Here is a 17781-nt window from a genome sequence, read left to right as displayed (position 1 = left end):
AAATATACTTCTTATTACTTTAGCTTTATAGAAATAACCCAATATATTGATGGCTTTTATTTCCCATTGGTACAGTATAAATAGCTTTCATATATATCTTGCTTATATTCATAGCAATATATTAGAAATATATGCAATGCATTTGCATAATTTTCTTGAGTTTCAAATGTTAGGAATTTGTTACTGTAGTGGTAAATATAACTTACTGAAAATATTTAACTACAAAACATTGTAAGAAATAATATCTGTTAAAGCAAAATTAAAAACCATCAGTTTTTATCCTAAAAAGAAAAATAATACAGCAAAAACATTAATACAGCTAATGCATTACTTCTAAAATTCTTATTATGTATATATAATATATTTGTATCTAAAAGTCATTTGTTCAAAATAATGTAATAAAATAATATTTCCACAATACTGTACTCTTCTAGTACACATACTAAGGTACAGAATAAATTCCAATATATGGCTTGCACTGAAATTAAATCAGTCCTTTGGAGTAGAATTTAAGGTGCAATTGGACCACAGGAAACGCATATATAGCATGGAAGGGCCCCACAAAGAGATGGAACAAATAAGTAGCTAAAAATTAAGATGAGAAAGAAAGAATAAACCAAGAATTTTCAGGCAAAAATCATCAAAGTGCAACTCATTTCTCATTACTAATAAATGGGGGAAAAAAAATCTGTGTTTGGAGGTAGAAATCTAACTTATCAGTTTCTCTTCCAATAATCCCTCTTGAGGACTTATTAGCTCCCATGGTTTCAGTTACTATCTATATGTAGATAATTTCTAAACCAGAGCCCTCTTCTCATTTCTAAACTCCAGTTTTGCGTAAACAACCATCTGTTGGACATCTCTGCTTGAATATGTCAAACTCAATACATCTCAAACTGACATCATTATGTACCCTTAGCAAATAATTCCTCTTTTTAATAATCATAACAGTTTCTCTATTTCTATTAAGGGCATCATCATCACTCTAGTCTAGGAAAAGAAACAAGCTAATTTTTGTCATTTTCCCTCACAATGTTATTTCAAGTTATCATCCTAGAAGGATTTCATATTATTCCAGACAATCTCACCTGTTGATTCTCACAATTATACATCATTTCACTCCCTCACTATCTGCCTTTGACTTTTTCCTTACCTGGAATCTGTCCCTTTAGTACCTCTGTCTCTTTGAAACATCAGTTACCTTCAAATCTAAGGTCAAGTATCATCTTTTGTACTAGATCTCAGCTAATCTCATTTATTGTTAATCTTGTAGCTCAATTAATTTTTATTTACTTTTAATATAGAAACAAATGAGAATAGCCTCCTTGGAATGACAGCACTCAGCATTAAAAAATGAAGAATAAGGGGCAGCTAGGTGCACAGTGGACAGAGCACCAGCCCAGAAGTCAGGAGGACCTGAGTTCAAATCTGGCATCAGACCAAACACTAGACACTTGATAGCTGTGTGACCCTGGGCAAGTCACTTAATCCCAATTGCCTAAAAATTAAAAAAATGAAGAACAGAGGAAACTAACACTAGTAACTAGCATAGATGAAAGGGTTCACCACCAGGCATCTAGGTGGGTCCAGTCCTGTTGTTCCAGAAATAACTTGGAGCAAAGAGTGAAACTGTGCAAAGTGAATTCTCCAACATGGCAAGTATTTGGGAAAGCTTTGAGTCCTAGTTCCCAGGAAAACTCTACTAAAGGGATACTCCCCAAAAAAGAAAAACTTGGAAAGACTTACATGGGCTGATGCAAAATAAAACGTACTGTGCAAAAAATAACACCAGTACTGTAAGATGATCAGCTGTGAATGACTTAGCTATTCTCAGCAATACAAAGATTCAAAACAACTCTGAAGGGCTTATAATGAAAAATGCTATCTATACCCAGAGAAGAAACTGATGGTGTTTGAATACAGATTGAAGCATATTTTTAAAACTTTCTTTATTTTTCTTCATTTTTTGTCTATATTTTCTTTTACAACATGATTATTACAGATACGCCTTTGACAACTATCCATGTATAACCTATATCAAATTGCTTACCATCTCAATGAGGAGTGTTGGGGAGGGAGAAAGGGAGATAATTTGGAACTCAAAGTTTTAAAAAGGAATGTTAAAATTTATTTTTACATGTAAGTGGGAAAAAAATAAAATACTAAATAAAAGCTAAATAAAAAGGAAAAAAAAAACTCCATCAAAGGAGGAATTAGAAAGTGAGTGATAAGGAAATATGGGGGCAACCCACTAAAGTCATCACGTGTCTTAGAGGGAAATAATCTCAGTTTTTAAAAAATGGAACATGAGGAGATAGGTGAAAAAAGGAAAATATGAAAGCAGAAATGAAGACGGTTAACAAGACATCTAAATGAATGTAAAGTCTTTCAATTAATATTGCGAGACAACAGAAATTGAATCAATACCTGACAAAACAGACTAACCTGTAGAGGGCCAGCTTTGGGAAGTTGGAGGTCTTACCTGTAGCTTGTACTAAGCCTGACAGCTGTGAAACTCAGGATGTTGGCTCACCACTCCCCTGTTCCATCCCTTGAGAACAGGATGCAGGAAGGGAGGAAACGGATGGGGTACAGGACAGGATGCAGGAAGAATGTAACAGACAAGGTACAAGGAAGTAAGGAAATCACCTAATTAGATTTGTACTTTTCATGAATAACAATGTTACTATTGCTTGATCCAGTACTATATAAGCCTGAGCCCTCAGATCAATAAACAGAGTCTGTTCTTCACTGCTCTCACCTGACCTGTGATTCTTTCTCTCTTCACACTCTGCTGGCAACAGACCACAGCCGGGGACGCAGGCGCTCCTGGCAGTAACCTATGGTTTCCCAAGAGATACTGAAACCAATGAAAAGCTTCCCTAAATGTCGAAATGAAAAAGTAAAAAAAAAAAGTAGAAATTAAAAGAGGAACAGTGCAGTTTATGGCCTGCCTCAGAAAATGATTAGCAGAAGAGAAAAACAAAACAATGGCAAGTTCTTCTAAACCAGCAAAGAAAGAACAAAACTGATTGGGAACACAAATATAAAAATTATAATTGCATCTAAATATCTAACAATACCTAGCATTTATGTAGTACATTAAGGTTTGCAAAGGACCTTACAGCAGTATTTATTTTTATCCTGATAACAACACTGGGAGTTATGTGCTAGTGTTTTCTGATTTTCCAGATGGTAAACTGAGACGGACAGAGGTTGGTTGCTTCTGACTCCAGATTCAAGATTCTATACACTGACCCATCCAAAACCCATACACATAAATCTTGTGGACAGGATACGTATAAACAACTTAAGGATCATAGAACTCCCAGAAGAGGAGTATAAGTTAAAGAAACTGCTAATACAAGAAAAAAAAAAGAATCGATAGAAAGGGGAAAAAATCATAATTGCCTTCAAAAAGAGAAAAAAAAATTGTATATAATTTTAATAATCAATTATTTCTCTGAATACATATAACAACTTCCTTCACAGGTACTTTGTAGTTACTTTTTGTATTTATAATAGTCAAAAAGTCACTCAAGGTTGTTTTTAAAATACTATTGCTTTTCCTGCATACAATGTTGTCTTTGTTCTGCTTGTTTTACTCTTCATTATTTTGTACAACTTTATCAATATTTTTCTAAAATCATGTGCTCATCATATTTTTTTATAAATAATAGTATCCCATCACAATCATATGCCACAAGTTGTTCAGCCATTTCCCAATTGATTTTCATCCCTGTAATTTTCAGTTCTTTGACATAGCAAAGAGAGCTCTATAAATATTTTATAATGTAAAGTCTTTCATTTTTCCCCAATCATCTTTAGAAATAGACCTATTAGTAGTATTTCTGTGTGAAAGGGTATAGGTAGTTTAATAACAATTTGGGAAAAAATACTGATTGTTCTCCAAAATGGTTAGATCAGTTTACAATTCTGTCAATAGTGAATTAGTGTCCCAATTCTTCCACACTCCCTCCAACATTTGTCACTTGCCCCTTTATTCATTTTAGCCAATCTGCTAAGTGTAAAATGATACCTCAAGTTTGCTTTGATTTACATTTCTCTAATCAACAATGATTTAGATAATTTTTTAATATGCTTATAAATTAGTTTGATTTCTTTATCTAGAAACTGCTGTTCTTATGCTTTGAAAAATTTTGAATTGAGTAGTGACTTGTATTATTACAGATTTGACAAAGTTCTATATATATTTGAGATGTGAGACCTTTGTCTGATAAACTGTCTATAAATAATTTCTCCAATTTTTTGCTTTCCTTCTGATCTTGGCTACTTTTTTACTTCTACAAAACCTTTTCAATTTAAGGTAATCAAAAGTATCTATTTTATGCCTCACTCTACTCTCTATCTTTTGTTTATTCATAAGTGATAAGAAATATGTTCCATGTTCTTCAAATTTTCTCATAATATCTCTCTTTATATCTAATTCATGTATTCATTTTTATATTATCTTGGTAAATGGTGTAAGATATCAGTCTATGTTCAATTTCTGCTATACTGCTGTCTACTTTTCTCAATAATTTTTGCCAATAATAAATTCTTATTTCAAAAAAACTTAAATCTTTGCACTTGTCAATTACAAAGTTACTATATTCATTTGCTGTCATAAATTATATGTCTACTCTATTCCACTAATCTACCTTTCTATTCCTTAGGTAGCATCAGATGGTTTTGATAATTACTGCCTTATAATATAGTTGAAGATTTGGTATTGTTAAGCCTCCTTCCTTTACACTTTTTTCTTTGGTTTCTTTGATATTTTTGACTTTCTGTTCTTCCAAATTAATTTATTATCATTTTTTTCTAATTCAACCCTGCCTACTCATGAACACTAAATAATCCTCCAATTATTTAAATCCAATTTTAATTGTAAAATTTTAATATAATGTTATTTCTATAGTACCTGTTTTTTTTTTTTTGGCAGGCCAAGTATTTTATACTGTCTAGAGATGTTTTCAATGAGGTATAGCTTATTATCTCTTTTTGCAGGGTTTTGTAGGAATCCTGATTATTTAATATGGACTTACTTTATATCCTACTACTTTGCTGAAATTCTTGATTATTTCAAATAACTTTTTAATTGAGTCTTTGAGATTTTCCAAATATATTATCGTGCTTTATGTTTTGTTACCTCATTTCCTATTGTGATTCCTTCTATTTTTCCTCTCTTATTGCTATTTCTAAGATGCCAATACAATACTGAATAATATAAGTGCCAGTTGGGATCCTTGTTTCACACCTCATCTTACTGGGAAAGCTTCTAGGATATCCCCACTAAAAGGAATGGTTGCTTTTGGTTTTAGATAAATGTTTTTTATCAGTTGAAGGAAAAATCCTTTTATACCTATACTTTTAAGCATTTTAATAGAAATGAGTGTTGTACTTTTTCAAAAGCTTTTCTGCATTTTTATAATCATTTTTTACTTTAATTATTTATTTAATCAACTATTAATGGTCTTACTTATGTTAAATCACCCCCTGAACTCCTAGCATAAATAGTTTCCTAAGGCTGAAGTATCAGAACCAGATGGATTTTATAAATGAATTCTATCAAGCATTTAAAGATCAATCAATTCCAATGTAAATAAATAATTTGTAGTAATAGGCAAAGAAAAGGTCCTACAAAACTCTTTTTGTAAGACAAATATGATAGTGATACTAAATTTGGCAGGGTGAAAACAGAGAAAGAAAATTAAAAATCAATTACGTTAATGAATATGGATGCAAAAATAATAAGTAAAATGCTAGCTAAAAGATTACAACAACATAGTACAAATAGCACACTTTATGACAAAGCAAGAAATGGCTTTATATATAAGTGAAAGAAAATACAAATATCATGAAGCTAATCTATACCTATTATAAAGCAGAGAAGGGAAAGGAATACTGTATTTGGAAAAGTAAAGGAGGTCAAGGTACAACCAAACATTATATACTTTGCAAGTCTTATTTGAAACCTTTATGAAAAAGATAAATACCAAACTTGAAACTTTCCTTAAAAAAGATATATATCTGACTTCTAAGCATCTTAAAGTACACAAAGAATAAAGGTAAGTAAACATAACTATCAAAATCACAAAGAAGCATAAGGAATAACACAATTTCTCTGTCTATAGAGTTTATTAAAAGTAACAAAATCTTAGGGGGAAAAAACTGCATCTGTGGGGAAAAGGAAATAACAATGACCCATTATTTTTTCCTAAGCTACACAAGGAACAAAATACTGTAGTAGATGTTAAAGAAACAACAAATGTAACAATAGAGGAAAAGCCTAAAACAATATAGACTACACTACACACACACACACACACACACACACACACACACACACACAACACACAACACACACACGTGCACGCATGCATGCACACATTGACACATACCAGATAATCAATCTATTTTTGGGGACTCAACTTCAGAATTGTTAGGTCTACATAATGAATAAGGAGAGGATAGAGACAGACAGCAATTTTTCTTGCCCTAATTGAATGAATGACAAAAAATGGAGAAGGAAAAAAAAAAACTCCTGTAGTCTATCATCAAGAAGAGGGGCTACAGAAAATAAGTGAAGTGACAAAAGTAAATGTTGAAATGGGGGAAAGAAGATCTTGACTTAATGTTGGGTGGAACTCTCAATGAAGAACACTCACATTAGTTGGGGGAGACATTTTGTAATAGGAGAAGAGGAAATTTTAATGGGCAAAATCTTTAAGGATTTTGTCCACTGTCTTTATTTTGTCCACTGCTCTTCTTCCATGGGGGCGTATACTGTCTCAGGAAAAAGGGAATTGAGCTCCTTGATGCAACTGGCAACCAGAACAAATCTAGGGGATGCAAAACAAATTGTTAGAACTTACTATACATAATTATATGCTAATAAACCTAAGAATAAGAAAAAGACTATTGCCTTTAAAATATACACATACATGCATGTATATACATGGATACATACATATACACATCCACACACACATATACATATACAACACACACACATGCCCACATACATACATGCACACAAAAATATATAACAATGTATTTACACACACACACACACACAGAAGACTAGAGATCTTAAGTAACCCAATATCAGAAAAAAAAAAAAGAAATAGTATGATGTGTAAAACTAGCAAAGGAGGGAGGAATCCTGGTCCTTATGGATTTACACAAGAATTATATGAAGCAGAACAGATACTGCCAATATTACACAAAAACATTCCCCCCAAAAAAGAAACAAATCACTCTAATAGAATCATTTCACCTAACAAACATATTCCTAATTCCTAAATCAGGAAAGGATAAATCAAAGAATGTAAAACTATAGGCCAATATTATTAATTCACATTCATTCAAGTTTTTAAAAATAAAATCACACAATATAGACTTATCCATTCATCAAAGGCAAAATTTATGACCAAGTTGGATTTATACCATAGATGTAATGATAGTTCAATATTAGGAAGACAACCACTGTAATTAAGCATATTAAAAAAGCAAAAAAATCCATATCACATGATTAACTTAATAGAGGCAGGAAAAAAACTGACAGCATACTGTATTCATTTATGATTTTTTAAAAAATCCCACAAAGAATAGACATATGGAGTTTAATGTAATAAAAAAATCTATTTAAAAAAAATTTAAGCATCACATGAAATGAGAATGCAATTGTAGTTGTCATAATTAATTCAGCAATAAACAAGGGTTCTCTTCATAATATAATGTGAATGTTCTAGAAGTGATAGCAATAAGAATAACAGAAGAAAATTATGTTATAAAGATCATCACAGAGGGAAAAAATCAAATAAATAAACTTTTCCTTTTTGTTGATGATAATCACTAAAAAGCAATTACAAGGAAATGCTCAAAGATACTAATCAAGGAAATCAATAGTTTTAGAAAAGTTGCAGCGTACAAAATACACTCAAATAAATTAACATCAATTTGTAAGATTTTCCTTAAAAAATATAATTGAATAAGCCATAATAGAAGTGGAATTCATAATAAAACAACTACAAATTCATAAAAAGAAATTGAGAGGCAACCTACAAAAACACAATATATCTGTATAGATTTCAATATAAAATAATATAAATTTTCAATTATAAAATATTTAAAGGTTAATGAACAATTTAAAGAAGTGGATGAATAATTATTGCTCATGACTGAGTCATGCCAAAGTAATAAAAATTGACAATGCTCTCAAAATTAATTTATATGTTAAAGTTATACAAATCAAACTTTCAAAGTGATTCTTTATTGAAGTTGATAAATTAACAAAATCCATCTGAAGAAATATAGGATCTAGACTATGAATTGACCTCAATAAAATAGTTAGAATTTAAAAAATAAATAATACTTTCAAAACTCAAAATATCTTATAAACTATATTATAAACATCATCAAAATCATTGGTTAAAAAAACAGAGTAGAACAATGGAATGAGTAAGACAAGGGAGAATAAGAAATAATAGATTTAAATAATTCAGTGTTCAATAAACTCCAATACATAAACAATTAAAAATCCAGACCTGTTCATGTCAAATCCTTACTCAACAAACTCCTGTGTTTTCTTTTTACCTTCAGGATCAAATATAAAATGCATTGTTTGGCATTTAAAGCCCCTGTATAACTTCGTCCCTTTATATATAACCAGTATTCTTTTGCTTTCCACTCATCCACAAATTGTTTGATCCGCTGACTGGCCTTTTAGTTGTCTAGAAAACTAAAAAATCTGGAAAGTGGTTTGGAAGAAATCAGAGCAACATCTTACAAAATATTTTATAAACATTGAAAATGCATCCATGATGGTAATATTAAAGCTCATGACAGAAAACAAAAGACAGAAAGATCACATATTTTTCACAATTTTATATAGGACAAAAATAGATCCTGTTCCTCTCACAACTATGGGTAGGAGATGCGTTTTAACCAAACAATGAGTAGAGACAATTTTTAATACAAAACAGATAATTTTGAATATATGAAATTGAAGTTTATGTATAAATGAATATCTATAGAGTAAAAAGGTGAAAGGCAAATGAGGAGGACAAAAAAAAACCCCTTTATATCAAATTTCTAAGAAAATTTCCTGTGCATGATATATTGTCAACTAACAGATATAAAGAGCAAAGATTTCCCCAGTAGATAAATGGCCTAAGGATATAAACAATCCTCAAAAGAAAAATTACAAACCATTAACAACCATATGAAAGAATACTCCAAGTCAAAACCAATAAGAGAAATGCAAATCAAAACAAACCTGAGGTTTCACATCATGCCTAGAACACTGTAAGTATAACCGAAGATGGGGATAATCAATTTTGGAAAGGTGGTGTAAAGATTAGGTATTATTGTTATTCAGTAGTGTTAGACTCCTGATGACTCAGTGTAAGATTGTATGTGTGTGTGTGTGTGTGTGTGTATGTTTTATGCAAAGATCCTGGAGTGGTTTGGCATTTTTTTCTCTAATTGGTTAAGGCAAATAGAGGTTAATTGACTTTCCTGGGATCACACAACTAGCAAGTGTCTGAGGCTAGATTTGAACTCAGGTCTTCCTGACTCCAGGCCCAGCCCTCTAGACATTGAGTCATCTGCTACCTCTAAAAACTGGGCATCCTGATGAATAATTGGCAGAACCATTTATTACTATAACCATTTTGCAAAGGAATTTGGAATTATGCAAACAAAGTAGCTAAAGTATCCATATCCTTCAAACTATAGGGTTCACTATTCAGTGGTACCACAATATCCCCCAAGGAAGTTATTGATGAAAACAAAGTCCCAAAAAAGAGACACACACACGTGAGTGTATATATGTGTGTATTATATATGTAAAATATATATACATATTCATTTTCATTATATGTGCATATGTATACATGTATGTGAACTCTTTTCATCATAGCAAAGAACTAGAAACAAAGTAGATATCTAATGTTTGGGTAATGGCTAAAAAAGTTGTGGTACATGAATATAACACAATATTGCTGTGTTGGGGGGAAATGGCAAATGTGATATATACAGAAAATCATAGAAAGACTTACATGAATTGATTTAGAGTGAAGTAAGCATGGCCAAGATGGATAGCTAGATAGATAGGCAGACAGACACACACACACATACATGTATGTATACATATTTACACACACTCAATGCCTGCAACATATAAACAGAAAAAGATCCAAACATAAAATATTCCACAGTAAATATTTCAAATTGACAATGAACAAATATGGACCCAAAGAAATTACATGAGAAGACACTCCTCCCCCCACACACACTCCTTTAAAGAGGTGAAGGTATTACAAATGGTGTCAACAATGGAATAGATGAAGGTTAGTGGTGGGGGGGGGATATGAGGAATATCATCTAAAGTGACCGTCAAAATATTAAGAGATACCCTGTTTTCCAGAACTAAGGCCCAGCAAGCAAGCTGTGCCCTGAGATTGGAATACCAGCAGTCCTTTGCACTCACCCTCCAGATGATCTCAACCACAGCAAAACCCCAGAATTGGGATTTATTATTTTAACTATTTAGCCCTATTTCACAGGGGATCCTGACCTGAGAGATGAAACTGCAGCCAACATACTGAAGCAAAAAATAATCAATCATATCTCCTGACATTCTGAACAATTTCTGTGCCTGTAACTACTAAGTGAACTAAACCAGATGCTGCAACCCTTCCATGCTAACTCTAGTTCTGTATCCCACTGAATGATCACAAGGCTCAATGACCCTGAAGACTTGAGGCAATCATAAGGTTCAATGATTCTAATAACTTAAAGACTGTTTCCACAGGGCACAAAAAATTCCAATAGTGGGAACTCTTTACTCAAGACCTGAGAAGAACTATATTGGGTGCTTCCTTTTTTGGTTTTCATTATTAAAAACCCTACACCTGCTGTAACAGCCATAAGCTATCCTTCTCAGGAGGACTTCTGCTTACAAGTATTTTTCTCACTTTGAAATTAAACTTCAATTCTAACCCAGAAGTTAGAGACTGGTTTTGGTCCAGTTGACAGTGACTGAAAAGAAAAAAAGTCATTGAATGAGACAGGAGAAACAGTATTCAACCCCCACTTCTTGAAAACTCTAATTCCTTTTAAAATTCAGCTCAAATATCACCATGCTCAAAACGTGCTTTCTTTATCCTGGCACATAATACATGCTAATAATGTTGCAATTATCTTGTGTATTTCTTACATTTTCTGACAGCACATTCATGAACATGTTATATCTCTCCACTCCACAAAGAACATAAGTCTTTTTATAGAAGAGACTGACTGAAATTTGTATTTGTATCCTCAGCACCTAGCATTGATACAGTTGGTGCTTAATAAATGTTCATTGACTCATTAATAAGACATGAGAGAAGAAAGAATGGAGTAAGAATGGAAAGTCAATTGTGCCAAATACTACAATAGGTTCATGTTAACCAGAAAAAAGGATTAAAAAAGAGGTCACTGGGTCTCAGTGATAGTCTTCAAGAGGTCACCATTGCCCCTAGAAAAGTATTCTTTGGGAAATCTCATCATCTAGTAAGAGCCATTCAGCTTTGGTACACATCAGTACCCTCCGTACCTCTGATAGGAGGGTAGAGCCATGAATTTCTGTTTAAGGAGCAGGGGAAGAGACACATCTCCTTGGACTTCTCATTTCTCAACCAGAAGCATTCATTTTGCAATCTTTGGAAATCTCTACCATGCCCCCAAGTTGCTTCAGCTCTCGTTAAGTTTATTTGTTTGTTTTTTCTTTTTTTGGTGCATTATCTTCCTCCATTAGATTGTCGTCTTCTTAGGGTAGAAACTGTCTTTCTTTTTCATATTTGTATCCCTAGCATTTAGCATAGTTTCTGGAACATAGTAGGTACTTAGTAAATGTTTATTAACTTACTGCCTGGGAGTGCAGTTTTTGTAAAGTGGTAGAGAGAGACAAAACATTAAAAGGATTGAGGGGTGAGTGTGTGTTGAGGAATATGAACACATTTGCAGACTGCTTTTTCAAGAAGTTTGTTAATGAAAAGGATAGAAATGGGGTTGTATATTTCAATAGGACAGAAGGGCTGAGCATTTTGTTTTAGTTTGGTGGAAGTGAATCTGTTGTTAGAAAGGGAATGGAAAAAAGACAGAGTTATATCATCCTTGAGAGAGAGAGAGGTAGTCGTTTATGGAGCAATGTCTTGGAAAAAAAGAAAAGAGATTAGTTTAGAAAAGAGAAAGGTCACTACTTTCTTTGAGAGTAATGAAATAATGAGAATGGCTAAAATACATGAGTTATTACTGAGGTCTGTTGGTAGAAAGTAGAGGAGATTCAGCACAATGGTCTCAGTCTTTTCAAAGAAGTGTGAAAGGAGGTCATCCACTGTGTGCAGACGGTGAGGAAGGATTTGAGGATATGAGGAAAGAGGTAAAGACTCAGAATAGGCTGTGTGGAAAAATGAGCTATGTAATCAATAAGAATGGAATAAAGGAACTGATTTCTAAGTAGGTATAAAGGTCTTGCTCAGAGTATAAAGAAAAATTTATAGTGAATGAAATCAGCTGGCTTTCAAGACTTTCTTTAGCCTGAGGTGTTTGCTCAGTTCAGTAATTCTTTCAATATTTTAACTTTTTTGAATCTCTTAGTGGAGGAGAACATTTCTCAGACTTTCTTTCTGTAACCACTTCAACTATCCAGTTATGAATCCCAGTTCTCTCTCTGCACATGATGTCTTGGTAATCTCACAACTCTAAGTTCAAATGATTATCTATGTGTATATGACTCCTAGATCTACATATCAAGATCAAGTCTTTATCCTGAGTTGGTCTCTCTGCTTTCAGTATCTCTTCTCTCTAATTCATCATGCACAAAACTGTGAAATTGATATTGATCTAAACTTTAGGTTTGACCACATCACTGTCCTGCTTAATGGTTCTTTATTGTTTTTCGATAAAATAGCACTATGTGGTATTTGAAGGTTGTAGTCCATTTTGAAGCCATATATCTACCCTGTTTTATATTACTCCTCTATATACTCTGCATTCCAACTCAAAAGGTCTATTTGTTACTCCCAGTATATGATTTTCCAGTTCCTATCTCTTTACCTTTGTATAAGCTATCTCCCATATTGAAAATGTCATCCTTCTTACTTATAGAATCATGAACTTCTTTCTTTTTTGGTGAGACAACTGGGGTTAAGTGACTTCCCCAGGGTCACACAGCAAGCATCAAATGTTTGAGGCAGTATTTGAACTCAGGTTCTCCTGATCAAGGCTGGAGCTCTGTCCACTATGCCAACTAATTGCTTCACCAACTTCTTTCAAATAACATTATAGAGGCTACATCCTAAGAGGCTTTGCCCAATTTTTCAAGTCTTCTTGTCTTACCCTCTTAAATTATTTTGTATTTTGATTTCTTTATTTTGGCTATATACTTATGAGTTTAATTCAATTCAACCAATAATTGTGAAATGCTTTGTCCAAGAAATTACTTACGACATAAACATAAAACTTAAGTCCTGTCTTTAAGAACCTTGATTGCATTTGATAGAAGGAAGAAAGCAATCTGTTAAACAAAAGAGGAAATTCTAAATATTTCACAAATTAATTACAACAACAACAATAATAATCATATCCTAGCAGCAAGAGGAAACTACTTCAATTGATTGGGTAGTTGAATCAAGCGGTCATATCTGTACTTAAAGAACATTCACAGTCAAATGGAGTAGAGAGAGATGAGACAAAGAAAGCAATTAAGAAATTACTGTAGTAATTAGGTAAAGTGGTGAGGGCTTGAAATAAGGTTTTAGATTTATGAGTGAAGAAAAGATTTTCAAGGTAAAAAATATTAACTAGGTAGAAGTGGCAATATTTGACAACTATTGGATATGTGGGGCAAAGGAGAGTAATAGAGGATAATGGAAATGTTATAAACTTGGATGTCTGGAAAACGGTGTCTTTGAGAAAAAAAGAATTGAAATTAGCAGTTGGGGGGACTTAAGTGGGAAAGATACATCTATATCTATAGTTTGAACTATATCTCTAATTTGATAAGAAGACATGGTCTAATGAAATTTTTTTTTAAAGGGGGAGATGGTCATTTTTGTATGTATCAGAGAGGGAACCACTAGATAAGGAGTGACTGAAGATTTGAGAGAGAAGACAGAAGATGGAATGCTGTGTACAAAGAACATCAAGTAAGAAAATTTGGCTTGAACATCGAGTGAATCAGGGGAATAATAAATGAAAGACCTTGAAGGAGAGTTTCGAGCAAGATTGTGAAGGGTTTTAAATGCTTAATGGTAATAGAGGGAATAGAAAGTATTTTTACAAAAGAGTAATGCAGTCATACTTATACTTTTAGGTCATTATCAAGCTGCAGGTTTGCAGAAGATAAATAAGAGAGGGGAGAAACTGGAGTCAGGGAGACCAATTAGGAGGCTATTGCAGTATTTCAGGAAAGAGATGATGAGGGCCTGAACTCAGGAATTCACTATGTGATTATTAAGAAGGTGATGGATACAAGATAAATTGTAAAGGTAGAAGAGACAAAATCTGGAAACATTTTATTTGCATTTTAGCAGTAACCATTAGTACACTGACTGAAAGCTATAATGTGAGGATTTCAGACACTGTGAGAGGAAGAGATTTGTATTACAAGAAACCATTGGGTACACCTTATGCCATGCCATATAAGAAAATTCATACTCTTCCTATCCATAAAGCCAACAATGGAAATAGATATCACATAGAAATTGAGTATGAGTTTATTTAGGATGTTTTCATGAAATGGACTCTAATTCAAATAAGATAAAATAAGCAACTCTTAAATTTTTCTTAGTCATAAGATGCTTCAATGTCTTATTTGAATAGTTACTTGCTGAAATCAAGTGACCCATACTTCACGCTACCTTTCCACACATACACATATTTACTCTCCAATGGAGCTCACTTCGGTTAATATATTTTGGAGGGAAGGATGGGACTTTGCTTACTTGAAATAGGTAATTCTAGCTGAGAAAAAGTGATGTATCAATGCAGGCTGGCACCATATTCAGTTTTACTCCCTAAAAGTAAGTTGTTTAAATATACTCATATATCTGTTCCATTTTCTATGAATTGTCCTCCAATGAGTTTCAAATATGAATGCTCTTGTAATGAGGTATCTAAGTTGTATCTTATAGCAAGTTTTGTATGTAAAGTTGCATTTTGCCTCCACTGCTTTCACTGTTTTATGAGGAAATCATGTTCATAATCTTCTGACAAGTTCCTCTTAGCATTTCACAAGTGAGTACACATTCTGAGTAGTCTACAAAAGCAAGTACAACAGCTCCTACCTTTACTTTTTGTTGTTGTTGTTGTTATTCCAAATATTGTAATGAGGTCTGTGCAAGGCATTGAAAACACCAGTTTGTGAGGATAAACTCCGTTGGGGAGAGAGAATATGGAACCAGGTAGCCATGAGGCTGAGAAATTTTCTTAATTTGGAGCAGGATCTGACAGTCCATTGTTTCTTGATCACCTTTGCTGCTCCGCAATCTCTTATTTCCCTTTTCCTGTGTCAAAAAATCTCTCCTTGGTGTTTTGGTTTACAGAGCCTCTTCTTCTTGAGGTAAGCATCAGTAAAATGATTTCAAACTTTTACGCAGGAAAGGTTAACCCTGGTAGAGGTGGCAATGACAAATTTCTGATGGGTCTTTCTCGGAGGAACATGGTTGATGGTCAGAGGTCCAGTCACCAGTAGCAAGCCACCAGCCAGCTGCTTCAGGATAACCACTCGCTTGCCCCTGTGGCATCCAGTAAGCATAATCAGAACCGTGCCCGGGGTAATGCCAGATCGAAGTCTCCTCACATGCTGGCTGAAGGGCTTTTTGTCATGACTTATCAGCTTTCTAGGCACATCCTCAGTAGGGTAATACCTCGGAATCTTACCACAAGGGTTCCTCCACTCTTATCACCACCAACTGGATTTGAGACAGTAGCAGGAACCTTCTGTTTCATTTCCCTTTTAATCGGGTTTTCAGCGCAGCGTATTTCCGCTTGTACATGGCTCTCTGGGAATACATTGCAGACCTAGAGTATCTACTGATTCCTCGGGCCAGGACTGGGTTGCAACTGAAGTGCTTTCCAGGCTTTTTCATCACCTTTTGAGCCACATCTTCCTTTTTTGCTTTTCTCCTTTTTTTTTTCTTTTGTACTTTCTTTTCCTTTGGTTCCTTTGTTTTTGTGGTTTTTTTGTCTGCCATCTTGAGAGAAGGAAAAGAGTCTACCTTTACTTCCGAAAGAAGAATATGATAGTTATTCTTTGTCTTAAATGCAAATTCAAATACTCTACTTATATTTATTGAAAAATATCTACATTAATGTGGTTTAGTTCTTCCACTATTTGTCATTTCAATCATTATAGTACAAAGATCTGAACTTTAGCAGTTCAATAATTACTTGGATATTTATAGATAGTTTAAGGACTTGGTGATTTTTAGAACCTTCTGCTTCCTCACTTACCACTTTATTACCATTTTTGAAAAATCAAAAATAATCCATAACACTAAAGGTTATTAATTTTTATTTGTTTTATAAGTTTACATAATTAAAGAATTGATCAACTAGAAGCCAACCTGATGATAAGGAGATCTTTTTACTTAGCCAAGGTAATCTTTAAAGTCTTTCACCCCGGTGATTCTCAAAGCCATTCCACTAGAATATACGATTCACTTGCATACCCTTCAAAAACACAGTGATTACTTTTCTATCATCATGAGGAATTACAGCAGAGCCCTGAAGGAGGAATTCAGAATCCTGAAGACTTTATTATTTCCTCATAATTTTATATGATGATATGCCCCTCTGGGCCATCACTAATTTCTAAGAAATTTTGTTTGGGCATGCTCTGATCTTCACTAATTCAAATAAACACACATATATTATTCTGCAACAATAGACTGCCCACCAATAAAGACAGTAATTGCTTTCTTCATTTATTTTGACAGAATTATTTGCTGGTTCAGTTTATTGGTATTTAGATAAAGATTATTAAGATGACCAATAGAAATGAGGTAGTCTACATATCTACATATCCTATTCAGAAAGCAGAATTTTAAAAGAAAGATGGAAGTTATTTAACAGCAGAGTGAGCATTGAATTCAAATTGCTTATAATTAGTTAACAAAATCATTTTGACTCCACTATGTATTTTGAAAGTAAAACAGACTAATATTTGGTGGAATAAAAAGCACTTAAGCTGACTATGAATATATACATATATACATGTATGTTTATTCACTGTTTATTTGAAATTTAAGGATTACCTGAATTCTAAGTTCCAATTCACACTCAAGCAAACTAGAATAGACTTCCTTCTTTAAACAAACAACTGGAATTTTCAACCTAAATTATAGGATTATAGAGCTAGAACTGAAAGGTACCTCAGAGGCCAACTAATCAAATCTCATCATTTTAGAGATGAGGAAATTGAGGTCCAAGGAGATTGTGACTTGCTGAAGTTCACACAGATAATGAGCACCAAATATAGGATTTGAATTAGTTTTCTGAATCTAGAACCAGTATTATTTCCATTGTATTGCATGTATATTATCTTCCAAGTAAGAAGGATAATTTGTAATTAATGAAACAAACAAAAAGACACATTAATCATGGCAAAACATGGTAAAAATTAAATATTAAAATTCATTAGGAGATAGTCAATCAACTTCATGAAACATCTTCAACCATTTATAGAACCATGGACCCTATGAGATATGGAACCTCATAGAACTATAG

At 33.2% G+C, this 17781-nt stretch overlaps 1 pseudogene; it reads right to left on the bottom strand.

Moving 5' to 3' along the window:
* Positions 1-259: 259 nt before the first annotated feature.
* Positions 260-16250, bottom strand: LOC110217966 (large ribosomal subunit protein eL6 pseudogene; annotated as a pseudogene).
* Between the last annotated feature and the right edge of the window lie 1531 nt (positions 16251-17781).

The sequence above is a fragment of the Phascolarctos cinereus genome, unplaced genomic scaffold (assembly GCF_003287225.1).
Source record: "Phascolarctos cinereus isolate Bilbo 61053 unplaced genomic scaffold, phaCin_HiC Scaffold_4;HRSCAF=312, whole genome shotgun sequence".
NCBI classification, from domain to species: domain Eukaryota; kingdom Metazoa; phylum Chordata; class Mammalia; order Diprotodontia; family Phascolarctidae; genus Phascolarctos; species Phascolarctos cinereus.
The sequence above is the reverse complement of the archived record's forward strand: the minus strand, read 5'-3'. Positions and strand labels throughout refer to the sequence as shown.